Source organism: Sorex fumeus, unplaced genomic scaffold (genome assembly GCF_029834395.1).
Source record: "Sorex fumeus unplaced genomic scaffold, SorFum_2.1 ptg000008l, whole genome shotgun sequence".
Classification (NCBI taxonomy): Eukaryota; Metazoa; Chordata; class Mammalia; order Eulipotyphla; family Soricidae; genus Sorex; species Sorex fumeus.
In genome coordinates, this window is record NW_026606065.1 from 73,379,849 (window position 1) to 73,407,726 (window position 27,878).

Consider the following 27,878-nt stretch of genomic DNA (forward strand, 5'->3'; position numbering starts at 1 on the left):
TTGGTGCAAAATGACATCTTTAAACATTTAAAATGAGGCTGAAGGGAAGCCATTTTCTGACCTTTGCAGATTTACAGTCCAAGTCTAAAAGAGAACAGAATGCCATTGATGTTTCCAGAAGAATATTTGCTCTCACCTCATGTAGCTAAACCTTCATTACCTTACTCCAATAAATCTTCACTTTCTGTTTACAAATGGAGCACTTTTGGCATCCATTCTTATACACAAGAGGATGAAGTTTGTTGCAATATCAGACAAGGTGGCTTTTCCATTTCCTTGGTGTTGTTGCTCTTCTGGTTTGTTTTTGTTTAGTTTTATTGTGTTTCCCCATCTTGAACTATCTAAAGGGTACTTAAATCCCAAAGCTTCACAATTCAAAAACAGAAATAAAATAAGAAAGCAAATGGAGACCAATTTCAAAGTAGACTTGGCTTCATGTGCCCATCTTGCAATAACACATAGCCTAATATAAGGTCTGGCTAGAACTATGGATTGCCCAAACTATTTGTCTTTTCTATGTGAATATAGAGTTTGTTTCTTTTTTCAGGGTTATTGCATGGAAGTAGCTTTGGAGAATACAAAATATTGTTTGATGTCTAAGAGGAAGAAGGTTAAAAAAACCCTTTAAACCAGGAAATCCACTTGTCCTAGGCAAGGAAGATGTAACAATCAACATAAGAAGAACAGAGTTACTTTTTTTAGAGTGTCTTGTATTTTTATATTGAGTGAATTACCTGATTCAGGAGATTAGCAAAGAAAATCAGGTACAAGACCAACGGGGAAATGGCAAGATGAGAATAGTAATAAAGGAGACAAGGACAAACAGATCTTGATTCTTTATATATTTTTTCTTTATATATATTTTTAAAAATTTATCGAATTATAGGGAGATATAGTTACAAGCTTTCATGTTTGAATTACAATCACACAATAATCAAACACCCATTCCTCCACCAGTGCACATTCTCCACCAGATCTTGATTCTTACCACTTATATTGTGGTGAACATTTAACAATTGGGTATATTTTCATAACTTCAGACCTTTGCCTGGAAAGGTCTCCTCTCGCTAGACTGACTCATGACAAATTTTTACCCATTATTCAAGTGTCAACTCCAACACAAATTTTTTTCCCATAAAGATCTCCTAACAAGAGGAAAAGAATGTTTTTCTCCCTTCTTCGTGTTCATTTCCATTTTACCTAATCTCTCCTTTTTTTGGAGACTGTTTTTCTTCTCTCCACTCCACTGAAAATGTCTTGAGTGTCCCTGGCTTATTTGTCATTTCTCCCAGGACTTGTCATTATAAAGGGTGTCAAAATTTTCTTAATAAAATATATGTTGAATAAATCTGGTAACACTTTAACAAATCAAGCCTCCAGATATTTGACAACAAAGAGAGTGCCACTCACTGCACAGGTCACAAAGACCCAGTACAAAATTAGAAAGTGAATCAGAAAGTAATAGTTATGAAACTGGTCTGGAACGAATAACCTCAAAGAGTAGTTAGAATAGAGATAATGCGAAGGAGGAATTTTATAGGAAAAATAAATTTTAAACATTTATTTTGTTTGGTTAATTTTCCAAAGACATTTTGGTAAGGAGTCACTTTTTTCCATCAGGAAAAATATAAAAATATTTACACTGAAATATTCCCATGTGCTCTATAATTATATTCGAGGCAAAAATGTTATACACCCACATCAGTTTTGCAGATCAGATGGGTAAGGAACTGAGGAATCTCCTCCTACTCAGGAACTGTTCAATCCTGTTTATGAGCAGCCACTCAATGCTGTACTGAAAAGGACTAATTTAAAGTGAACACTGCATGGACCACTGCACAGATTACCATGGACACTGTCCAAGTGCTGCCACAAAGGATGATGGGAACATAAAGCTTACTGGAAAGGGCCTATTTCTTTTCAATAAGTCCCTATTCAAAAGTATATTTAGATATGTACTCACTTAGAGAAATTACTAAATTGCTGTATGATTTGAATAACTTTCCCTAGCAAAGTCTTTCAATTCTCTGTGGGGCATGAAGAAGCCTATAAAAATGAATACACCATTCCCGCATGCACACACCACATATTCACATATCCTCACACACCTGCTCATTCACACACAGGTGTTCGTGGACCCATTAATATACCTACATATTTTCTTTTCCTTATCCTCTCTCTCTCTAACTCACAGACATACTTACTCCTGATTAACTCGAAGAAGCAGTTCTGCACAGAGTTCATTTGAGAACAGCTGTTACCCAATATTCACCTGACAATAGAGGGTACCTGGCTGGTGGTGGCTCAGTTTTGTTACATTGGGATTTAAAGGAAAGGTCTGCCAGAAAAACTGGTTAATTTAATTGCCCATATTAAATCTTACCTATCCAAAATATATCCAGTCAAAACAGGTAACAGGACCATGGTGGGTGGGATGTGGTAAGATACAAAAGGAAACCTCCAGCGAGGAAAATTTCTCCTTGCTCCTTCACCTATGTACAGATGAACAACAGAAAACATCATCCACATGCATGTGGTCATGGCTGCAGGCCAAGGAAAGCCAAGGGGATGAATAGAAGCTGGGGGGTTCAGCCCTAAAGAGCTCCAACATCAGATTACAGAGCAGCAGGCCCAAGCAGGGGGACATAGGTCATAGGATTCCCGCTGCAGACTTCAGACCAGGAACACATACACTGGACAGAGTCCAATACATCCTACAGGGACAAAACCAGGCCATCCTACAGAGGAGGCAGGCAGATGGCACAGGGATAGGACCAGGCTAGAGAAATCTGGACCAGGCATGTGGAGTAGGATGAGGGAGTCCTGGGCATGGGAGAGGGATCCAGACTCACCTACTTAAATGTTCAGTAAACTATAACTTCTTAAGCTTCTGAGTTTTGAATGCAAATTTTTTATACAATATTCAAGGACTCAGGTACTCAGGAATAAATCCACTGGGGTTAAAAGTTTCACCAGTTTGATGTTATAGGAGCTATCAGAAGCAACTCAAGTCCCATAAATCAAATTCATGTTTACTAAGTACTAACACACAGTGCAAATTTCTGCTAAGTACTAAGGAGACCTGATAGGTATTGACATTGTCAGAAACAGTCTTGATGGTTTTCTTTTCTTTTCTTTTTTTTCTTTTTTCTCTATCACAGATGGAATGGAGAACTTTCTGCATACAAGCATGTGCTGTACCACTAAACCATATCTCTGCCTTCAAAATCTCAATATTTTTAAATCTCAGAAAGTCAATCCATGAGTACATAATTAGCACAATGAAAAACAGCATTTTTCTAGACTTTAAGTATCTCGGTTGTTTCTCTGAACAACATGATAAATAAACCCTTTCTACTTCTGCCACAGGATTAGCAGTACTCGAAAGCCCACAGGGATAGGTCCTTGTGTGGTTACTTGTTATTGAGAGCTCAGAATTCGTACCAGCGAGAAGGAACAAATGACTGAATGGAGGTGGCCAAATTCTCATTGACATGAGCTCCATAATGTGGTCCTGTCCTCTAGAGGAACAACAGGAACCTTGGAGGGTGCCCAAGAAAATTCAGCCTTGGAGGTGATAGCACAGTGGGTAGGGAGTTTTCCTTGCATATGGCCGACCTGGGTTCGATTCCTATCATCCCATATGGTCCCCCGAGCACATAATTCCTGAGCACATGAGCCAGGAGTAACCTTGTGTAATGCTGGGTGTGACCCAAAAAACCAAAAAAAAAAAAAAAAGAAAAAAAAAGAAAGAAAAGAAAAGAAAAAGCCTTTCCCCAGTGTTTCCACCCATTAAGATATGAATTTCTCAGCCTCCTTTTTCTCCAGGTGCTTAACTTCAGCGTGAAAGCTTCCTTCATTTACAGAAGAGACTGAAATAATGCACATACTTTACATATAAATTCTCTTTGTTCTGTCCCGTGGTGACACCAGAGTGCAATGACTCAGCCTATGCCAGTGAACAAAGGGGAAGAAGGGAGCAATTGTCCCAAGACACAAATCAGAGCAGCAGAAAATATGTATAATTCATAACCTAAAGCCTACCTTTCTCTGAGTTGAAATGTTTTGACCAGAAAATCAGATAATTATTTCAGGTTTATACTTCATTTGTCTTATGTAAGCATCATTTCACTTATACTAAAGAAAGTTAATCCACGGGTTTTTGTCCAATCATTTGCGTTAAATGAAGTCTGACAGTAGATTTCAAACAAACGTTTGAATAAATATATATACAATTGTGTTTCACGGAGGTATCACATAATACCTCTATATCATCTATCTTTCTGTGGGGGTCGGGGAATCTCCCAAGCAGAGTTCAGGGGACTGTGGCACTACTCAGAGTAATACTTAGATGGTGCTGCTCAGGCTCAACAGTTCTGGGCTCTCCAGGGCCACCTGGCACCATGCAGTGCCAACAAGCAAACCGGGGGCTCCCCATGCCACCCAGGTATTCCAGTCCTTTGAGCAATTTTCCCAGCCCTATCAACCACAAGAAATGGAATAGAGAAATGCTTATGGAATTCAAATTGAGAATCAAAACAGACTAATTTGCAAATCTGACCATATACACTACACACACACAGACACACACAAACACACACAACACACACACCTCTAACCACTCTTCCTCTATTACATGTGCATATACCACATACACAGTTATATACATACACAGAGAGGTGCCTATATACTATGATTTAATTTAGGACTTTACAATTTGACAATGGGGCAGGGGTGATATGCAGTCAGTGAAACTTTAGCTTAAATTTTGAATTTTTGTCCTTCTTGGGCTAGTGATAATTAGGATGATCCTCAGGTTGGTGTGCAGTGGCAGCCAGCTACAGCCTGCAGTTAGCCACAGAATCCCAAGATTCTCTCAAGGGCCCAGGAAGAGCTCAGAAGTGAAGCACATGCATTGAAAGCACAAGGCCAAGCCACCTGTGTTGCAAACAAGTTTGCGTTCACACCAGATTCTCTGAGGGTGCTTCCTAGGACACTGTGGACTGGGATCCTCAAAACTATAAAGATGTGCAATTTCTGGCACACCCCAGCCAAGTATATTTAAGTACTGCAACCAAGTGTGTGAGACCCCCCCCCCTAGTTGACACAACCATGGCAACAAAAAGAGAAGGGAAGACAGACTTTACAAAAAATGATATTCTAGGTATTGTCATTCCTTTTCCATAAAGTATTCAGTATGTTACACAAGATAGTCAACATTTTATTATAAAGTAAGCTTTGTGTTACATGGTTTTGCTTGGCTGCAAGCTAATATAAGTGTTCTGAGGAAATTTAAGGTAGAGTTAGCTAAGCTCTGATGCTTGTTATATTAGGTGTATTAAATACACTTTCAATTTACAATATTGTCAGCTCAATTTACAATATTGTCAGCTTGCATTGGGTTTATCAGGATATAACCCTACCATTAGTCTAGGAAGATATATGTATTTGTAAACTTTACAGGGATGAAAAGACACATACAAAGCTTAGCTATATAGAATTACCCAACCCAATCATGCTTCTTGCATTTTTGTAAATGTTACCAACTGAAGAACCACAATAAAAATAAAGTGCCTCATTTGTAACCCTGAAGAAAAAAGAAAGACAACAAATGGGTGTCTGAAAAAAGAGTCCTCTTCGTTTGAACTCTGTGTTCAATTTGTCTCTGCCCCAGACCAAACAGTGTTTGGAATGCTTTTGAAATGCTACATGAAGATATTTTGCTTTAGTACAAATAATTGGCTCTCAATCCTCATGGTAATTAGCAGCATCAGGTAGCTTAGGCAGCATTTGGTCGTCCATTGCCTATTTACTTGCAAGCAAATGGGGAAGGGTTGGTGTAGGGGTGACAGGAACAGATGGGGAAGACAGACAAGTACTTCGTTGGCACCTTGCATGGATGCCTCATGCTGCCTTTCTCCCACTGGCACCGTCATTAGTGCCTCTGGCTTCTGAGCTAGATCTAAAGAGCCCGTGGGCAAGCGCAGTGCCACCAGCTGTTCTGGATGCCCTTCCTGTAGCCTGCTTCTTGCCTTCCCTTATCTGCATGGAGAGGCAATTTCTATGCAGATACCTTCCACCTCTGCACACTTTGGTTTCACAGTTGAGGATTTTTTTTCCCCAACAATAACAAACCAGTAGGACTGTAGTTAGGGGTTAATTGGGCATAAAGGCAAAATGTGAAAAGACCCAGCTGTTCCTCTCAGGGAGGATTCCAGGGAGTTATTCTAACTGATTGCTACCTTTCAACAATGACTCTCTAATCTGTTGCCAGTACCAGACCAAGGTATGGCTGGAGTCATGAAAGGAAAACCAAGCATAACTTAAATCATAGGGAGGAGTGAAGGAAGAAGGAATATAACCAGAAGTACCCATATGACAAGCTACACAGACTCACAATGGAATCTTTGGATTCAGATAAAGTAGGTAATCTTTATTTAAAAGACATGATGTGTCAAGTACTGTTACAGTGGAAATGAGGGAGACAGACACTTTCTCTATGAATATTGTCTGAGCGATTAGTCCTTATTCAGTCTATTTGATTGTTATGAGGCTGATCTTATTGGTCATCTAGAGAATCTGACAACACATCAGATTGCGGTGCCCCCCCCCCCCATCAAATTGGTGTTCTTGGTGTTTTTCTTGGGGAGGAGGGGTTGGTCAGAAACTAGCTCACATTTAATTGTAATGTTTTAAAATTGTAGAAGTGTTTTGATATCTGACCCCCCCACACACACACCTCCATACTGTTTTTAAACCCTCAATTATGTCTGGTATAACCAACTAGACAACAGGGGGTTATATACTTACATACTTTAATATATATATATTTGTGTACATTTATATACTTTACTATATATGTAAAGTATATAACTATATAATGTACTTTTATGTACTTAAAGTATATAAGTAAAGGTAAGGTAAAAGTAAAGGCCCTCCCGTTGTTCATCGATTTGCTCGAGCGGTCCCAGTAACGTCTCCATTGGAGATTTTGTTGTTACTGTGTTTGGCATACTCTCGGTAGCTTGCCGGGCTCTCCCAGAGGGGCGGAGGGATCGAACTCGGGTCAGCCATGTTGGCTGTGTGCAAGGCAAACGCCCTACCGCTGTGCTATCGCTCCAGCTATCGCTCTGTATATAAGTACGGAGTTGCTAAAATTGTGGCCCCAGAGGAGAAAGAAGCTACTGTGAGAAGCTGCTAGAGGAAGAGGCCAGCAAGAAAGAAGCTGCTGCTGCTGGAAGTGAGCTGCTGGGGTCCCTCCTGAACAAAGGCCCCTGCTGACCTCTTGTGAGTGCTAAATAACTTGTTGTAACACTTAAGACCTCCAGTAGTCGGCTTGCTATTCTTACTCTCTGTTCCCCAAGAACCCAGAAGCCAGAAACTAGACATTTTTCTTGTCTGCATCATTAATAGCATTGCATGAACAATTTCCATGGCCACAAAGTGGTGATCCCACAATTTACAAATAAGAAAAAGAGGGTTTTAGAATAACAGGTATCAAAAGGTGGTTGAGTGCCATTTGATCTGCAAATTCTGGAACGCAGCTTCAGATCAAGAAATCCTTTCCTCAGTCTCTCCTAGTAGTCCAAGAGTTCTGCGTCTGAGTCAGCTTCTATGCAGCAGAATAATTGAGTATATCATTGAACTTCAATATCTATCTCCTTAGAGAAGGGTGGACATTCCAAATATGGCTAACAGCCTACTGCATCAGAATCATCTGACAGGCTGATTAAAATTGTAGATTTTCAGGTCTCTTTTTAAATCGAATTAATCAGAACTCCTGTGGCATAGCGCCCAAAATGGCATTATTCATAATTTCCCTGAGGATTCAGTAAAGTTTAAGGATGGATGAACCAGACCATCTCTAAGGCATTTCCTAAACTGAAGATGGATATAGCTCCTTCCCCCACTCAATTGTTTCATTATTTATACTCAACATTAGCTTATTTAAAGGGGAGCTCAAAATAGTCCCATTTGATATATATTATTATACTTACAAGAGGTGATTTTGAATTACTTCCTTTAGTTTCCAAATTTAAGCTAACCCTCTAGGGTAAAAATTGCTTTCTAAACACTGAGGAAAGAAAACCCCTTTCTTGGGCCAGAACGATAGCACAGCAGATAGGGTGTTTGCCTTGTACACAGCCGACCCAGGTTCAATCCCTGGCACCCCATATGGTTCCCCAAGCTTTGCCAGGAGTCATTCCTGGGTGCAGAGCCAGGAGTAACTTCTGAGCATCACTGAGTGTGACCCCCAAAGCAAATAATAATAATAATAAAAGAAAGAAGAAAAAAATCCCTTCCTTAACCCAAATGTAGACCTATTTTAGAAATGTCCTAAGTTCCAGGAATAATTCACAGGACTCAATGCTCCTTTGGTTGCAAGAACATTTTTAAAAATTAAATTTGATAGTTTGAACCATATGAAATTATTTTTTCTATTTGCAAAAATAGTGCTGGATTTAGCTCCCATAATTAAACTATTTAAATATCCATTTGCTTGGTCCCATAATGTAACTTTATGTGCATTCTCGGTGCATTCTCAGTAGATGTTGATGATTGTTGATGATGATATTCATGGTGAAATTTCCCACTCGACTTCCTAGGCTTTGTAAAACACACTTGGGCTTAATAAAAAGGTAAAGAGTGATGTTAGGAGACCAAATCAGTAATTAAACCAAAAAGTCTAATAGTTTCCTTCTTTCCTATCCATTCCCAAACATAATCAGACACATGAAGATATGCATCCAACCTATCAGAGCCTCGACGTTTTTCTCAGTTACTCAGCATATGTGAGTTTACTGCATGTTTCAAAAGACAGCTTCTTATTATAACAGATTTTGCCACCTGCAGATCTTCCACAAACATTCAGGCCATTTCTCCCTAACTCAGTATTCAATCATTGTCACTGAAGACGTGCCAACAGGAGAAAGGAATCTCAAAGTTAAAAATTAGGTGAAATGACATAGGATTTGCATAAATTGAATGCTTAGAGAAGAAATAAAAGCAACTGAGCTCACTCAGCCAGATGAAATATTTGTCTTTGCCCCCATCCTCGGTGCCTTCCTCCTCTCTCCCTGACTCTGGATGCCAGCAGGATTATTTGGCAGAAGTGGGCTCTAACTAAAACCTCTAGAAGCTCTCATTCAGCAGTGAAATTGTTGTCTTCCTCTGATCCTCAGATTATGGAGATGAGGGGATGAATGTACTGCACTAAGATTCCCTACCGTGATAGCTTTTCACTCTTTTCAGTATGAAAAAGATCAAAAGGAAACTAGCTAATTAGCATACCAAAGGAGACAAAAACCCCTAGAGCTTTATCGTTGTTGCAATTCAATAATAAACACCCAGTACAAAAAAGATTATTTGATAATGACACACAGAATTTAAAGCCTTTGAAATAGCAGCTTCTAGAAAAAAATATTTTTGGAAGGGAAAAGATCCATAATTATACTGAATAATGCCTCCATAAGGGTGAGCAGCTCTTCACTCCTGGGAGAGCTACTTGCAGCAGTGCTTTGCCTAAGAATGGTGGTGTGGGTTGCCTTTATCTGAGAAACTCAAAAAACCTACAAAAGATTTCGCACTTTACCAAGTAAACATTCAGCTCTTCCATATTCCCAAAAATTAAACAGAAATTTCTGTCTTAGAAATAGGCGTCCCCTTTTCCCAGACCAGAGCCCATTTAAAGACTTAAGCACCAAACCAAAGAAATTTGCAACTCTTTGATGTTCATTATTCTTCTCAGCAGCCTTTTTCTGGTTTAGAAAACTTGGTAGTTGTTTTTGCAAATATACTCTTTTCTTCTCAAAGGGGGAAGGAGAAGAAAGAAATTGTTAAATTATAAACAAGTTACTCTGGGCCAGAAGCATAAGAATCCACCAATCTTGCTGCGGGGGGGGAGGGGCAGGGGGGGAGGAATGGTGGAAGGAGAAGAGGGCAGCCTTGAAAGAAAATCAGATCTAATTTGTGGGACTTTTATTCTGAAGACAAGGGGACAATAACCATCAGAAAATCGATTTTTAGGTTTCCTTGGTGGGCTTGATGAAGTCATGTGAGCTATTTTCCTCTTCCACCAAAGAATATGTAACTCACATGAGTCCACCTTGGGCATGTGGTCAAGCCTGGCTTCCCAGGAGAAGCTGACCCATAGCCAAATCAACTCCAAGAGCTCACTAGACCAGATGATGATGGACCATGATTTGGGAGGCAGGTGCTAACAGAAAATTTCTGCCTGAAAGGACTGTGGTTGCCAAGCCCCTTTCCTATTTTAAATGCCTTCTGGCCACAAGGAAGGTATTATTTCACCTGGAGATCAAGCAGGTGATTATAATGGGCTTGCCAGCAACCATTGGCTCAAGGCCATTTGAATTAAAAAGCCCAGAGGTCCAGGTTATTAATACTTTATCCTCCTTCAAAGCAAAAAAGAAGAAAAACATCAATGTTAATGAGTCAAATGACAATGACTCTTAATAAATCTGTGTTTAAGTGAATAATGTCCCTTTCATTTCATAGATTTATATTTTAAATAATAAATGGATGAGAAATAGGTTTTGGCTGGTCTTCAAATTACCGCCTTTCTTTCTCTAAGACCTCCAGTTCCCCTCAGATTTGACAGGATGGCGTAAGGATCTTATTTTGTTAGTTTCAAGCAGAATTCTTCCTTTTGTTCCTTTTTACAAACTGTCCATTTGCAATGAAACAAACCCCAAATCAGAATTTTACTTAGAAAATGTGTCTAGAGTAGTGAAATAACTGCCATTTACCCACCACTCAAAAGTATTAATTAGACTTAGCTGTTTGCCAGCTAAGTACCAGAGAAACCCATGGTGATTAGCTGCACTAATTGGAATTTCAAGTGGCGCTGATAACCACACAACGATAATAGGATTATACCTTCCCTCACTGAAAGAAGTAGCTTTGTCATAACTGTTTAGATGATGGCTTTAAACTGTTTCACACCTAACTACCCCCAGAGAATGGAAACGTTTTTAGATTCTATTTTTATTTCTATATAAAAGAGAGAGAAATAAAATCCCTCCAGGCAGCCACAAAAGTATAAAAGAATGTCCCTCTGTCTCTCTGGATTTCAACTTGCTCTACAAGGAACACAGAAATGCATCTTCACTCAACCATCAATGCGAAGTCATGGGGAAACAAAAAAGACAGCGAGGCCGACCCCCCCCTTGTGCCACCCTATGCTTATTTTGATTTGTAGAAACTCTTAGACCACTTTGAACTTTCTCAACCTTCAGAACAACTAAAACTATCATTAATACTCCTATCTGGGAAAGTTGCATTTTCTAGATGCAGCCTTCATAAAAGAGAAACGGTCAGGATAAGAACTGTGTGCAGAAAGTAGGTAAAGGAACAAATATGATAACCTCTCAGTACCTGTATTGAAAACCATAACGCCCAAAAGGAGAGGAGGAGGGGGAGGGAAGGAGGGGGAGAGAGAGAGAGAGAGAGAGAGTAGGGGGCAGGAGGGAAACTGGGGACATTGCTGCTGGCAGGAAATGTCCCCAGTTTCTTTCCTTGGTACACTAGTGGAGGGATGGGTATTGGAACATTGTATAACTAAACTCCTATCATTAATAGCTTTGTAACTGTGTATCTCAGGGTGATTCAATTTGAGAGAGAGAGAGAGAAGCTGTCATGAAGAAAGAAAGAGATTTTGCCCCATTTTTCCCTTTTTTGAGAACCTTCCATGTTTATAGAAATGTAGCCGATTCCAAGTCTGAGTCCCACAGGCAGTGAGAGGCAGCAGGAGTCTGGCTCTGTCCTCTCTCTCCTCCTGGGAGTGTGGCTCTGGACCTTTTCTCCTGGCCAATCTGTCTTTGTTGGGCACAGATAAACTCTATTTAATCCTCACAGATAAAAAGCCCAATGTGAGTGAGGAGCTAAAAACCCTGAAACTGGCTTCCATTCAGACCAGCTGCTTGTAAATGATGGCATCAACAATCAAAAAATCTTAGTTTTGCAAAATTTTTGCAGCTTAAGGAAACAGAATCTTTGGCAGTTGAGCATGGAACAGATTCTTCCTCAGAGCCCTTCACAGAAACCTACCAACACCTTGACCTTAGATGTCTGGCTTCTAAAACTGTGATCTAACAAATTCCAGTGGTTTAAGTTACTGGTTTGTGAACTTCACTTCATTGCAGAAGGTTTCCTAAATCAACACAAGCCTCAGAAAATGCATGAGACGGGACAAGGAACAAAAGCCAGTTACAATTTGGCCAAGTCTATGTTCCAACTACCCATTATCTATTTCTCTTTCCTCCTCTCTCCTAGCGACACTCAGGTTAACTGGATGAAAGAGGAAAGTAACCAACAATAATCTGGTTGTCATTGCCTGTTGTGAAAGAAAGGGGGAAACAAGCCTAGTGGCCAAAGTGTTGTCAGAAGCATTTGATCAAAATATTGGAAAACGAAATGAGAGGGGGAGTGACGGGGTGGGGAAGAGAGAGAGAGAGAGAGAGAGAGAGAGAGAGAGAGAGCTGTTTGGATCCTTTCTTCAGAAGTACCTAAGCATACAGTTTTAAAATTTTTCCTCCTAGCAATCAAATTTAACAGAAAATCTAAATTTTAAAATGCTCCAAACCTTTCCGTGTTTGTATTTGAAAATTTCTCAAGCTTAGATGAGTGTTAGATGGGACTGCATTAGGACAGTGTGCTCCCTATTACTGCAATGGCTTTCCCACTCATTAACTCACTGAGCCTTGCACATAGCAATCCAGAGAACTCCCCTTAGGCAAGTTCCTACTTGTGGTCTCTCATGCTCTTTTCATATATAAGATGTGACAGGAAGTAACGACACTAGCTCTTAATATGGTTTGTAAAAGTGCTTCTAAAAGCAATCCCCAAAGAGGAGAACCAAAATATTTGGAGTAATGTCAGCATCTCTGGTAGAGTAGACACTACAGTTTCCCGCATGACCACTTTCTCATGCAAATCTCTTCAGTTACTGGTTTTATTTATTTATTTGTTTGTTTATTTATTTTTGAAACCTTACTAGTTTGCAGTCACAACTAGAATTCTAAACATACATCTTTACCTCTCCGAGAGGTAAACCAGTCATTCCCAACATACTTATAGAGTCACAAAATGTGTGCTATACTCGCAGGCATCCTCCAAAATAGCTGATTGACACCATCTCTGACCTCAAGGGAGGAGAAAGGGAATTATTGAATAAATGGTATTTCCATAAATGCATACATTAACATTTTACTTCATCTCAAAAAATGCTCATCTCAAAAAAAAATTATTTCCCTTAAAGTTAAGAAGTTGTACGATAGATCTAACTGTAAAGGGAAAAAGAGAAAGATCGTGGGGCTAATAATTATAATTAGCACTTATGTTGGCACTTTCTATCTTCAAAGCATTTTATGAATTATTAACTTGTTCATCTTCCCAACATCCTTGTCAAGCTTATAAAGCTCTAGACACTTCTAATGTTTCCCCCAGTATAATTCCATATAATATGTGAACATTCATTTGATTTTTGCATACAAACACTACTAGAGACCTGACGGTGTCTGATACCAAGTCAGGTTGGCAAACTTTGGTGTAAAGCATAAATGGCACTTCCTGTCACATTAGTACAAAGACACATTCAAAACTAAACTGCCTGCCTAGGAAATGAATGATCACTTTAAGCACCTAACCATATGTTCGTCTCCCATTAAACCTCAAGCGCTTCTAGGGGAAGAACTTGAATTTTCCATCTCAGTGATAAGGATCTTTCAGGCCTGTGTTGGATTAGGATCATATTTAATATGCATTCATTGAACAGTAAAAATGAAGTCTTTGTGCACACCTGATATTGAACCATGGGGAATAAATAGCCTGCGACATCTCTCTTTCTTGCCCTCTGGGAATTTAGCATGAAAGAGGCAGGACTTACATACAGAAAACAACTAGACACAAACTAGAAACACAACTTCAGTGATGTGTTGCACAAGAAATGAATGTTGGAGGGGGATTCTATTGACTTGGGCAGGGTGGTGGGATCATCTCAGCTCACTAACCCCACTTCTTTCCTTTAAATTTATCTGTTTGTCAAACCAAGGTTCGACCTGCAGTAAACTGTTACAATAATAAAATAACACATTACCTTTACTGCATAGATATTAAAGTAACTTATTTGGAAACCATAAAAATACAAAAAATTCTTTATGTTCAAAACTGCAAAAAAAAGCACAGAAACACACACACACACACACACACACACACAATTGTAACACTGACCCTTTAGTTTAAATCAGAACCTCAGAGTGTTTGAAAGAAAAAATAATCCAGTTCCATACTTTAACTGAAATTTTGTAAGATTTTAATGAATCTAAAAAGAACTTTAATTCAGTAACAGACTTCCACAAATCAACTATTTTAAGGTGGAAACTTGTCTTTCATTCTCCTCTTTGCATGTTTGTTTTGTAGCTTTTGCAGATATCTGTAGCCCCCCCAATTTTAAGCTATTAAGCTTTCACCAGGAAATTTTGAGTAGTTTCAACTTCCTTTTATCGGTATTGTTAAGCTGACACATTCAAAACAGAATCCTCATATGTGCTCAACCTAAGCCTGTTCTTGACCCAGAAAAGAAGGCCACCAATTTTAAGGATATCCTGAGGTTTTCTTCACTCCTGTCTCCATCTCACCCACTGTGGGTTTCTATCTATGCTGCCTCATAAGTACTACTCTGATGTCCCTTTCTTTCTTTCTTTCTTTCTTTCTTTCTTTCTTTCTTTCTTTCCTTCTTTCTTTCTTTCTTTCTTTGCAGCTACCTTTCAAGACCAAGGTTCATGAAACAATTTGTCCAATTTGTTTTCCCTTACCAGTCCTTCATACAACCACTACCCTCTCCAGACTTCTTTAGGTCAATCTTAAATTCAGATTGTCTTCCACTTACCTACTTGTGGGTTCTAAACTCTAAAGCTAACCATTTGGATTCTAAACATGCGTTTTACCTCACCTGGAGGTAATACAGTCATTGCCAACTTATTTATAAAGCCACAAAATGTGCACTATGTTCCCAGGCATCATCCATCTTCTCTGCCCTGGGCCTGAGAATTGAAGCTGACTCCCAAGAGGCACAGGGTCAGATTTGTCACTAGAGGGTGATGGAGAAAGACTTTCAGTGGTGACGTTTTTCTTCCCTCCATTAGGCAAAGCTGCTTTATCTAAGGGCAGTTGTTGGTGAACTACACAAAGAAATCCAACAGAAAACCCTCTCTTATCAGCAGTTGATGTCCTGCTGGTCAGTCTGGCCTGCTGCTGGATCCTCAGGACACTTCTCTGCTTCTACTTCTATATCAGACCACACTGGATGAGTCAAGGAAGTTCTCATCCTTGATGAGTCCTTGGATGAATCCTTCTGGATCGCAGGAAGGAGAGAGGTTTGCTCCTTCCCTGCATGTTCCCTCCATCCTGGAAGTAATGGCTCATCCCAACATCTTTTTCCATTTTTTGGAGAGTTCCTCTTATACTTCTTAGTGGATAATGCCTGTGACTATTCATTTCTTTGCATCTTTACATTTTCACTGTTCAATTGACTATTTCAAGTTCTGTCTTTAGATGGACTCTGTCACAAGTGGCACTGGTGGAGGGATGGGTATTTGATCATTGTATAATCGAAACCCAAGCACAAAAATTTGTAAATCTACAACTGTACCTCATGGTGTTTCACTAATAAAAAAAATAAAAGGGAAAAAATATTTTGTTTTTATTTATTATTTATTTATTTACTTTGAATACCAATCCCTCCACCAGTGCCCATTTCCTACCACCACGGATCCCAGTATCTTTCTCAACCCCAATCCCCCCATCCCACCCTGCCTCTGTGGCAGGGTATTCCCCTCTGTTCTCTCTCTCCTTTTGGGTGTTGTGGTTTGCAAAAGAGTTAAGTCTGATTTTCAGGGAGAAACGTTGGATGATTTACTTTCCATTGATCACTTTGTATATTAGGAGATGTCGTGCAGCCACATAAGCAGCCACGCAGTTAGAAACATATGTCCTGGTACCCGCATGCAGGCTCATGGTCACCGGGGTTCCATCTGGAGAAGGCGGGATTCAGCACTTACCCCATCTGTGATCTCCCGGTGATATCGGCTCTGTTTGGGACCTGGAACATTCTCCGGGAACTGTGGGGCCCTCTAGCCGGTTTTCTTCTTTGTTGTTGTGTACTGTAAGATGGCCCTGAGGGGCGAGTTGTGGGCATGACCTCTGGAATCAGAGGTTGCCTGGGAGTGATTCTTGAGCACAGAAATAGGAGTAAGTCCTGAATGTCACTGAGTATGACTCAAAATCAAAACCAAAAAAAAGAAGAAAAAGAACCATAATCACACAGTTTGGCTCTCTCCAGGGCTCAGATGACCAGGTCTCTGTTTGATAAACCCAGCATTTGACCAGAAGTTAATCAAGGACCTTCCTTCCTTTACTGAAGCTCATCTTCAACTAGGCTGTTGGGCCACAACACCAGTTCATGTTCTCCCAAAGCTTCGTGGTACACATGTGCAAAACAAACCCAGTCAGAAAAGTATTCCATTTTCCCATCAGTCCTACTCACATTCATTGCATTCCCTGAAATTAGAGATGAAAAGCAACTAGGAGACAGTGGAACAGAGTTGAATATTCTGTCACAGACTCCCAAATATATGACCACTTAATCTTTGACAAAGGAGCAAAAAATGTGAAGTGGAACAAGGAAAGCTTGATCTTCAACAGGTGATGCTGGGAAAACTGGACAGCTACCTGCAAAAAATTAACTCTGACCTCTTTCTAGTGCCAGGCAAAAAAGTCAGATCAAAGTGGACTAAAGACCTCAATATCAGACATGAATCCTTAAGGTACATAGAGGAAAATATAGGCAGAACCCTCCATGAAATTGACGCTAAAAGTATCTTTAAGGATGAAACAGCACTGACCAAGCAAGTGGAAACAAACATAAACATATGGGACTAAATGAAACTAAGAAGTTTCTCCACTTCAAAAGAAATAGTGACCAAAATACAGAGAGAGCCCACAGAATGGGAAAGAATATTTACCCAATACCCATCTGATAAGGGATTAATATCCAGGATATACAAAACACTAGTAGAATTATACAAGAAAAAAAACCTCCAACCCCATCAAAAAATGGGGAGAAGAAATGAACAGAAGCTTCCTCAAAAAGGAATTACAAATGACCAAAAGGCATATGAAAAAATGCTCCATATCGCTAATCATCAGGGATATGCAAATCAAAACAGCAATGAGATATCATCTCATACCACAGAAACTGGCACACATTCAAAAGAACAAAGGCAACCAGTGATGGCGTGGATGTGGTGAAAAAGGGATGCTCTTTCACTGTTGGTGGGAATGCCAACTGGTCCAGCCTTTTTGGAAAACAATATGGACAGTCCTTCAAAAACTAGAAATAGACCTTCCATATGACCCCACAATACCATTTCTGGGAATATATCCCAAGAGTGCAAAAAACATAGTAGAAATGACAATGACATCTGTACCTACATGTTCATTGCAGCATTGTTCACAATAGCCAAAATCTGGAAACAACCCAAGTGCCCAATAACAGACAACTGCTTAAAGAAACTTTGGTACATCTACATCGTGGAATACTATGCAGTTGTTAGGAAAGATGAAGTCATGAAATTTGCTTAGAAGTGGACAGACATGGAGAGTATCATGCTATGTGAAATGAATCAGAAAGAGAGGGACAGATATAGGACTACACTCATTTGTAGAATATAAAATAACCTAACATAAGACTGACACCCAAGGACAGTAGATATAAGGGTCAGGAAGATTGCTCCATAATTGGAAACCTGCCTCATGAGTGGACAGGGAGAGGACAGCTGGAATAGAGAAGGGATCACTAAGAAAATGATGGTTGGAGGAATTGGTAGGGATGGGAGATGTGTGCCCAAAGTAGAAAAAGGACCAAACATGATGACTTCTCAGTATCTGCATTGAAAAACCATAATGCCCAAAAGTAGAGAGAGAGTATGGGGAATATTGTCTACCATGGAGGTAATGGGAGGGTGGGAAAGGTTTGGGGTATACTGGGGAGATTGGTGGTGGGGAATATACACTGGTGGAGGGATAGGTGTTTGATCATTGTGTGATTGCAACTCAAAAATGAAAGCTTGTAACTATATCTCATGGTGAATCAATAAAAAGAAAAGAAAAGAAAAGAAAAGAAAAGAAAAGAAAAGAAAAGAAAAGAAAAGAAAAGAAAAGAAAAGAAAGCTACTAGGAGAATTCAAGGTATGTGTGGGACAAACTCTGTTCCTTGCTGAAGTCCTCTCAGACAAGGGGCGCTCACGTTGTCTTCATTTTCAAAGGCATTTTCAAAGCCTTACGGCCGCCAGCTTCGTTCCCAGCTAGAGCTACTTTCCTTCTCACAGCCATCACAAGAGCCCAATTCATCACATCCTTAACAGCACTCTTCAGATTTATCTTTCAGGGCAAAGGATCCAGATTAAAAACGAAACAACCATTTCATTTGCTTGACAAGGGAAGACCCGCTCTGCCAAATTTCCATCCCTATCACTGGGCAACAGGACTTTAGAAAATAAATAATAAATGCTTTCTGACCTAGGGCCACCTACCCTGAAATACGTAGGGGCTTCTTATCTGAGTGCAACAATTATTCCAGTTAATAGGTTAAGATATATATATATACATAATCATATATATGTATTTATGATTAGCAGTAATTCTTTTGCTCTGTTATTCAGTACTTATTTAAGATGCAGGGCACATATATTTAAGAATTAGCTCCCCTCTCTCCTTACTCATACCCTTAGAGTGATACTACTTCCTGCTATCTTCTCTAGCAGAATAGAAATGAAGAACAGTTACACTAGGGGAGTTATTACAATCAGGCTCTTTTATATCTTTAAGGCAATTACACGCAAAGACAAGAGTGCCTAATGCATAGCATTTCTACAATTTGTAATTTCGGCATCTCATCTTGCCAAGCCATGATAACATCCAGATGTTGCCCTATTGAAAGGTGTTAAATAGAATAAACCTCGAGCCAAGAGTACTTCCATGTTTTATTTTGGGGGCTTCTAAATTATAAAAGTTTCTCTCTCTCCTCTTTCTTCCTTTAAAATAACAGAAGTTTAGCATTTAAATGATTTAGGAAAAAATTTTCTGATTTACATAATGCTTTAGTGTCAAATAATAATAACAGCAGTAGTGATATTTGTTTTAATAGACAGTTATATAGTGTTTACTAGGTAGTTTTCAAATGTTAACTCTTTTTGGTAGATTGGAAGTAACATAAAAACATTAATGAAGGTCTTTAGACACTTTGGTGGTGAAAAGTTTAGATAACTGTTTACATCAAAACTACATGTCAACACGATTTGACCCAAATTAAATTTTTAAAAATGGGTTTGCTAATGGGTTAGAGTGGGAGTGGGAATGGGAATGGGAAGGGATATTGGGTCATTGATAGAAAGATGCTGGTACTGGTGGTGGGTTTGGAAATAGAACACAGTATGCCTGAATTTTATTAACAGTAATCATGCCTAAATAAAAATTTGGGGTGGGGAACAAATATTAACTTTTTAAATTTGCTCTGTGCACTCTCCTGATAACTTTATCACAAATTTCTCCAACTGTTATCTAATTCCATTAAGTCAGTGAAAAATACCACTTGTTATTTCATCTACATGCAATAGGAAAAGAGTTCCCACTGTAATGATACAGATGGGCAGTACACAAGCTGTGCTCATTTCCAGAGTTTGCCTACAAATTTGGTTTAAAAAAATAATAAAGTTTAATGTCAATTCTAACTAGCCACATAATGGACCCAAGTGAACTGGGAGATATCTATTCAGAGATAGCAGACTTTTCTAAAATGTACACCTATACAGGTCAAGCAGTGTCTACTTTGCTCCTTCGGCAAGTCCTTAGCAAGGTCTTAAATTCTCATGAGTCCCTGCACACAGTACTCAGTAAGTACTCCTATAGTTTCATAGACAAGGCCTGGGTATGTGGGATTCTACCAGAGAAATGTGTTAAGGGAACACTAAATAAGAATATATAGCTCTACTTTGGGATGCCAAGGATGCCTCCCTGGTGTCTAAGAAGAAACCTGAAAATTTAAAAAGGAATCAAGTTCATTAATCCTTGTGTTTTGTAAAACTTTGCCCTTGAGTCTCTCTCTCTCTCTCTCTCTGAGACAAGTCTTTCTTTCTTTCTTTCTTTCTTTCTTTCTTTCTTTCTTTCTTTCTTTCTTTCTTTTTTGGGTCACACCCAACAATGCTCAGGGGTTACTCCTGGCTCTGCACTCAGAATTTATGCCTGGTGGTGATTGGGAGACCATATGGGATGCCGGGCACTGGGCATTGAACCTGGGTCAGCTGCGTGCAAGGTCCCACCTGCTGTACTATCACTCTAGCCCCGACACTTTGCTTTCTCTTAAGCAGAATATTTGTGGAATATCCAAAATATAAAGAGGGAAGACCTTAAATTCTCAGTGTCAGTTGGGTCAGAGAGATAGTACAGAAATTAAGGCACTTGCTTCGCATGCAGCCAACCACAGTTAAACCACTGGAACTTCACATTGTCCCCTGAGCACCACCAGGAATGATTCCTTAGTACAGAGCAAGGAATGATCCCTAATCACCGCCCTAATCACCGTCATGTATGGTCTCCAAACCAAACAATCAAAGTAAGAAGTGCAGTGTTAAATGCATCTCTTTAGACTTGTCCTTTTCTGTTTCTGTTTTTGTTGTTGTTGTTTTTAAGATAAGGCAAGTATTTGCACTGATTGCTTAATTCAAGAAGGTAAGATTCCCCATTACTTTCAAGACCATGAAATGACTCCTGACTGACTTCAGAAGGTGGTAACCATAAACTGTTCCCTTATGCACTTGAGTGAAGGTAGGGCTAGGTGTGCCTACTGGGCAAGTAAGAGTTATACTTCCTATGACTCAGAAAGCTGCAATTAGTGTCAATGGCAACCTACCCTAAGAAAAGAGCATCTTCTTGCATTCATCTGGGGAACATAAAGTAACAAAATAGGAGACTAACACCCAAGAATAGCCGAGATTAGTACCAAGAGGTTTACTCCGTGGCTTGGAGGTCAGCCACACATGCTCGGGGAAAAGGTAGCTCAGATAGAGAAGGGAGCATCAAATAAAGGGTGTTGGGCGGATCTTCCCAGGATGGGAGAAGCATGTTGAAAGTAGACTATAGACAAAACATGATTGCCATTCAATGCCTCTTTTGCAAACTACAACACCCAAAAGGAGAGAGGGAACCAAAGGGAATGCCCTGCCACAGAGGCAGGGTGGGATGGGGGTGATGGGGGGTGGGAGGGATACTGGGACCCGTGGTGGTGGAAAATGGGCACTGGTGGAGGGATGAGTATTTGATCATTGTATAATTGAAATCCAAGCACAAAAATTTGTAAGTCTACAACTGTACCTCATGGTGTTTCACTAATAAAAATTAAAAAAAAAAGAAATAGCATCTTCATCCATGGGAAAAACAATGAGCAAGGGATCTAAGCTATTGCAGTCTATGGGCTATAGAGGAAAGGAGGGCAAAATTCCTCTGAATCAGTCAAAAACCAAAATTTAGGGCCTGTTCACAGCAGTAATTTCCCAAGAATTTGCTAGTCCATAAAAATGCATATATTCCACAGTTTGGCTACTATGTCTTAAGCAGGCACAAAAGCTCCAGGAGAGATAGTACAGGTAGCATTAGCCTTGCACACAGCAACCCGGTTTAATTCCCTGCACTGCATATGCCAAGTCCTGCTGGGAGTGATATCTGAGCACTGAGCTAGGAGTAATCCATGAGCACAGCTGGTGTGGCCCCAAAACCAAAATAGATAAGCAAATAAAAGAGAATAGTTATGAACAGAACAGAAAAAAAGGGGAGAAACCTGAAGAGATAACCATGATGACCTTAATTGTAGGGAAATTCAGAGAATACGAAAGGAAAGATAAGCTGATAAAGTTCAACAAGGAACTATTAAAGGATCTATGCAGCCAGGATCTGGGGGTGCTCTTGTTTGGAAGGTAGCCAGATGCAGCCAAGATTTTCACATCATGGTAAACAGATAAAGAAAAACCCCACTTACCCAATTTTCCGTTAACTACTGCTCTCTAGAGATACCTCAGAGCAGGATCCTTAGTCCAGAAACACACTGCCATGTTCCTCTTTGTGTGATAGCTGCTACTGCCCACCCTCCCAGGCACTTCTTTCCTCAGGTACTCTGCCCCACCAGGATCCACAATATCATGAGTTCACAGTCACCTCACACTTAGTCTAAAGAAGTACCCAGCATTTCTTCTCTATTTACAAAGGGTGTGATAAACCATAATGCCCAGAAGCGAACCAGAGAGTGAGAAAGAGATATAGAAGAAAAGTGCTTACCATAGAGGCAGGCTGGGGTAGGGTGGGCAGTGCAGCAGGTGCAGCAGGTGGGGAGGATGGCAGGAGGGAAACTGGGGACATTGGTGGTGGGACATCGGGAAGGGATGGGTACTGGATCATTTGATGACTGAAACCCAATCATGAATAATTTTGTAACTGTGACTCTATCTCATGGTGATTCAAGTTTTTAAAAATAGCATGATAATGAATATAATTCTTAAGAGTTTTTGACAGTACCTATTATTTACATTGTTTGGAAATACAAATAAGAAGGACGATGTGAATCTCCCTCCCTGGAAGAGCTCACAGAATCTAAAGTAAAAGACATATTTGTAAAAACAACTGAAAATCAATCCTGGCAGTCTGGGCCAAGATGGCTGAAAAGGAACAGTTCTGTAAGTGTTTCTGTGGCACCAACACAAAGAATGAATCAAAATTGAAAAGAGTCTCACTGAGAGCATTCCCTCAAGAAAATAGCCATCTCTTCAATAAAATTCAACTCCATGTAAGGCAGAACTATGAGAGTTCAGTTAAGGGGTACTTCTAAGTGTGAAGATTAAGAGACTGAAAGAAGAAAGGGGCCACAAAACCAGTTCCTGACAGAAAATGCCAAACCTGAGAGGGAAGAAGCTGCATGAAAGGCACTTACAGGACTTGCTAAATTGCAGGTAGTGTTGGGTCTCAGTTCTCAGCTTCTGGTTCTGGTTAGGAAGCTTCCGTTCCAATGGAGTCACACTCAGCAGGGTTACCTCTTAAACACCCCCACCAGAAAGATTGCTGCTGAACAATTAATTTTTTTAAATTCATTTCTGTCTTGGCTCTCATGAGCTCCAGAGTCTCAGACTTCTTAGACCCAGCAAAGGATGGAGATGGTACAACCACACTCGCCCAGACTGGGAGCAGCATTGTGGAAGTGAGCACCAACCAGCCACAGTTCAACCCCATACAGCCCACCAATCACCACCGACAGACCCCACCATCTTCAGGTTCAGCTATCCACAATCCACAGGATTGCAGTGACCAGCACAGAATCAAAGGAAGCACTCCCAAAGCAGGTGCAACAAACGAAAACTCTGATCTAAGTTGGAAAAAATTCAAAAAGAAGAATTCAAAAGGCTCAGTTTTGTGCCTACACACATTGTGTGAGCAAGAAACTAGGAGTTGGCAGTATATAAACATTGACAAGGTACCATTACCTGTAGGCCACAGCTGGGAAAAGCCATTCTTAAGCAAACAGCTGGGAGATGTCATCCCTGAGACACAAAGGTAGCAGACACGTCAGAGGTGAGCTCTTCTCCTACCCCCACCCACTGTTTATACCCTGCCTTGAAACTAGTCCTGACAAATGCAAAATCTCCCAAATCCCTCATACCTTAGAAGATCTGCTTGCCAAATAGCTATAATTGGATACATAAGACCACAAGCCCCAGTTACTACTGCTCAAGTTCATTGGACTGAGAAACCCTATCAACTGCCAGGCACCAGCAACTGTGAACCCTGGGCCAGGATCCAGGCCAGCTAACTTTGGTAATAAAGCAGCTACTAGCCTTGGAGATTACAGATCCTGTTTTTAACAAGGTACACATAAATCAGAGCTACCAGAACTAGATTGATCTTGCAAGAAATCACAAAGCTAAGAGTTGGAAAGATAGCTCACTGAACACAGAGTCAAGAGTAAGCCCTCAGCATCCTGAATGTGGTCCTCCAAAACCAAAAAAGGGAAAGAAAAGAAAGAAAAAAATTTCAAAGCATCTGTGGACTCCAGAAACCAGTAGACTCATGGGCACTAGCCTGATACTGCAAATACGGGGAATGAGTCACTGCTCAGAACATCTACAACTCAGAGTTCTATAATCAGTTCTCACAAAGCACCAAATTAAATGGAAAAAAGAAAAGGTAAAAGTTCAGCTGTATTAATCAATTGAACTGAAGTCCGGGAAAGTCCAGTTATATCAGAACTTTCCATGCTGCTCGTGGACAGCAACAGAGCAGCACTCCACTTGATGCAGAATTAACCAAAGAAAGCACTGGAAGATCTGAGAAACCTGAAGAAAATTTTATGAAAAAACTTAAAATTTCACTGAAACAAAATTGAAGGAGTTAAAGGAGACAGTAGCAAGACTCAGGGACAGAATGGAAAAGGGCAAAAATCAAATTAGTGACCTGAAGACAAGGTACTCAACATCATCAATAAAGAAGTAATAACAGATTTTAAAATAACAAAGAGATTTTAATATTTTTAATTGACAATAGTAAGAGCAACCTCCAAATCATAGAAATTCCTGAGAGAAAAGAGAGAAAGGGGAAGAAAAACTGGTAGAAGAAACTAAGGTGAGCACTTACCCAAGGAGAGAGCTTGTGTGCTGATCTGGGAGGCTCAAAGATTGTTGAACAAAATAAACTCAAACAAAATAGTACCATGTCATAAAATAGTGAAAATGTCAAGAGCTACAGAGAGAGACAGACAGATTGACAGACTTCTTAAGGTGTCAAGAGAGAAGCAAAGCCTCAATAAAAGGAAACAACAAAATTCACATGAGCTTTCTCATACGAAACTACAAGTATGAAGAGAATGGAATGATATATTCAAAGTACTGAAAGAAAAGAACTAGCAATCAAAACTCTTGTACCCTGCAAGCTTACCACTCATGTATTTAAAGAGTAATAGAAATATTTTTGGACAAATAACAGCTGAAGAGATTTGCTGCATCTAAACCAATTCTGCAAAGAATATTGAACGTTGTCCTACCTAAATAAAAAAAAAGTCAGATGGCAAATGTCAGATCACAATGCCATGAAGATAGAAATTAATCAAAAGAAGGAAGTTAATAAATCCTCCAGCATTTGGAAACTAAACAACATCCTATTTAAAAAATAGTACTGGTCCCTATTTACTCATTTATTTATCCGTTCATTCACTCAACAAACATACCCTATTAAAAGTTTGGAGGTAGAAATATAAAATTTGTATGAGAATTACTATACTAGATGCTACTATTTTTCAAGAAGACTCATCCCCAAAAATTCTAAGCTAAGAACGGATCTAATGTGGGCTTGTTAAACGCTACTCAGAAACTCTTTATATGGGGCAGAAGTGAAATTGGCATGATTATCATAGGTAGAAAAGAAAAGTGACTTTTTTTTCCAAAACTTTCCTAATAAAATCTTATCAGGTCTATGAAGATTTTAACCTTTTAAAGGCAGAAGAATTCATACTTTGCATGGAATAAGACCAAGTTTAAATTCCTGATTCCACACAGTCCCCAGAGCATCACCAGGAGTAACCCCCTGAGCACAAAGCCTAGAGAAGCCCCCAGGTACTACAAGATATGGCTCAAAACAAACAAAAAAATACCATGTCAGAACCAGAGCAATAGAATAGTGGGTAGGGCACTTGCCCTGCATGCAGCCAGCCCAGTTTTGATTTCTAGCATCCCATATGGTCTCTAATTCCACCAGGATTGGCCCAAAATCTGAAACAAACAAAAACCAGCCCACCAACACCATTTCTTACCCATCTAGTCCTTTACTAAGAATAGATAAGTTATTACATAGGGTTTTGATTAAAATGAGATATCCCAAGCCTAGTTTTACTATTTTTTTTGTTTTTCTAGCACCAAGTTCTAAAAGTCAATTTTAAATTAAATAGTAAATTTTTAGGAACTAATAAATCTACCAATAGTTTGACTTTTATAGTACTTTCCCCTCTTCCTATTCCTTGTAGAAGGAAAACTAAAACTGGGGTATGGGCACTTTGGTCTTTTCTATTACATATATAAAGTATTTAAAAGTTTTGAAAAGCATGTAAAGGTGTGTTAATTTGCAGAGGGAGAAAGTCAGAAGTCAGGTGGCAGCAGTCGGTCAGTAGGTGCTTGTTAGTCATTTATTCCAGACATTCATCCTAAGCTCAGAAAGGGAACCGCAAGCTTGCCAAATCAATAAAGTTTCTATCATGTTTCAACTCCTTGGATTTACAAAATGATTTGGTAATTCTGCTTCTCAAGCCTGAACATCTTGAGCAAACGAGGATGATTATTGGTGTCTTAGCCCATTAGGCTCTTTATAAGAAAGCTGCCAGTCTTCTGTGAGAAGTCAGCTTTTTTCCCAAGCATAGGTGCTTAAGGGAAAATATTCCTTTGGTGTCTTCTAAAGGGAATATTTACATATGCTCCCTTCTACTCTGGAGCAAATCTTACTCTAGCTGGGTCAGCTCATAATGCTCAAGGCAGATGACACCACAGCAGCATGGACAAAGAACAGCACCAAGAGAGAATGATCAACATCACACTGATCCTTACACCATCATGGAAGCATCGGTGCAGCCCAAATGAGTCTTTCCACAATGTAAAGAATTTGAACGCACTGCCTGGGTAGAATAGATGACCCAGGGGAGCTGCCTTTGTTCATTAATAGCAGTTCCTGAATCTTAGCAGTTAATAGAACACTCTCTCCAGAGACAAGCTCCATCACTCCTTATTTGGCTTCATGGATTTTGATTACAATTCGAGATTCAGAATTTTTGAGGCGTGGAGGGTGGAGACAGAAAGAACTAGCAGAAGAGAAGGAAGCCAAGGAGTAGGTGGTGGGAAGAGAGAGGACATAGATGGAGGGACTGGGACGGAATGGGCGGACACACAGAAAGACATCAATATAAAGAGATGATGAGACAGAATGAGGCAAAAACAAAATAGATAGTGGCAGAGAAGGAGAGACTGAGTGGGAACAATGGTTTTCAAAGTCAAACTCATTACTCTCTTTTTAGATGTGCTAGTTATAGGCTTCTAATGCCCCTCATGGAGTTTGCTGTACATTCCAGGGCTGACAACAGTTATTTCCTGAGGCCTGCTGAGTGGAGTACAGGCATGGAGTTGGCCAACAGATGAACTGAAAGGAGAAAGGAGCTGCCTTTCAATCTGGAGAATGTCTTCCAGGAAGGAGGACAGCAATCGGGGGATAAAGATACACAGCCCCTCCTCACGAAGGCAGCACACATTTAGAGCTGACTCCAAGAAGAATGGTCTGATGTTTGTGGGAAATAATTTGAGGGTAATGAAGAGAAAATAAAGGCTTATATCCATATCATCAGGCCTGTGCTTGTTCATTAGGTCTTCTATTTCCTTCATTCTTGTTGGTGCCTCTATCCTTTAAATGGGGGTGGGGGATAAGCGTGTTGCCAGGGCAGGGAAAAATGAGTAATTTCCATAACATATTATTTCATCAGGAAATTTTAAATTTAGTGTTATAAATCTTTTTTGTTCGCCAAATATGCTGTCAATTTGAGGAACAACTGTTTAGCTCTTTCTAGTTTATCGTGTGTGAGCTTAATTAATCACAATGGAATCCTATTCAAACTATTTTCCAACCCAAGAGGCAATTGTTTCCTATAGCCCAGTGTTTCCTTCCAACTAAGGATGGCACTAAACTGGAGAAAAACATTAAAACCCTGATGCGCATCATAATGAACTCCATGCAAAGTA

The 27,878-nt window shown here is 39.8% G+C and overlaps 1 pseudogene; it reads right to left on the reverse strand.

Moving 5' to 3' along the window:
• LOC130018228 (protocadherin-8-like) overlaps positions 1-16,213 on the reverse strand; it is a 55,674-nt pseudogene extending 39,461 nt beyond the window's left edge.
• Between the last annotated feature and the right edge of the window lie 11,665 nt (positions 16,214-27,878).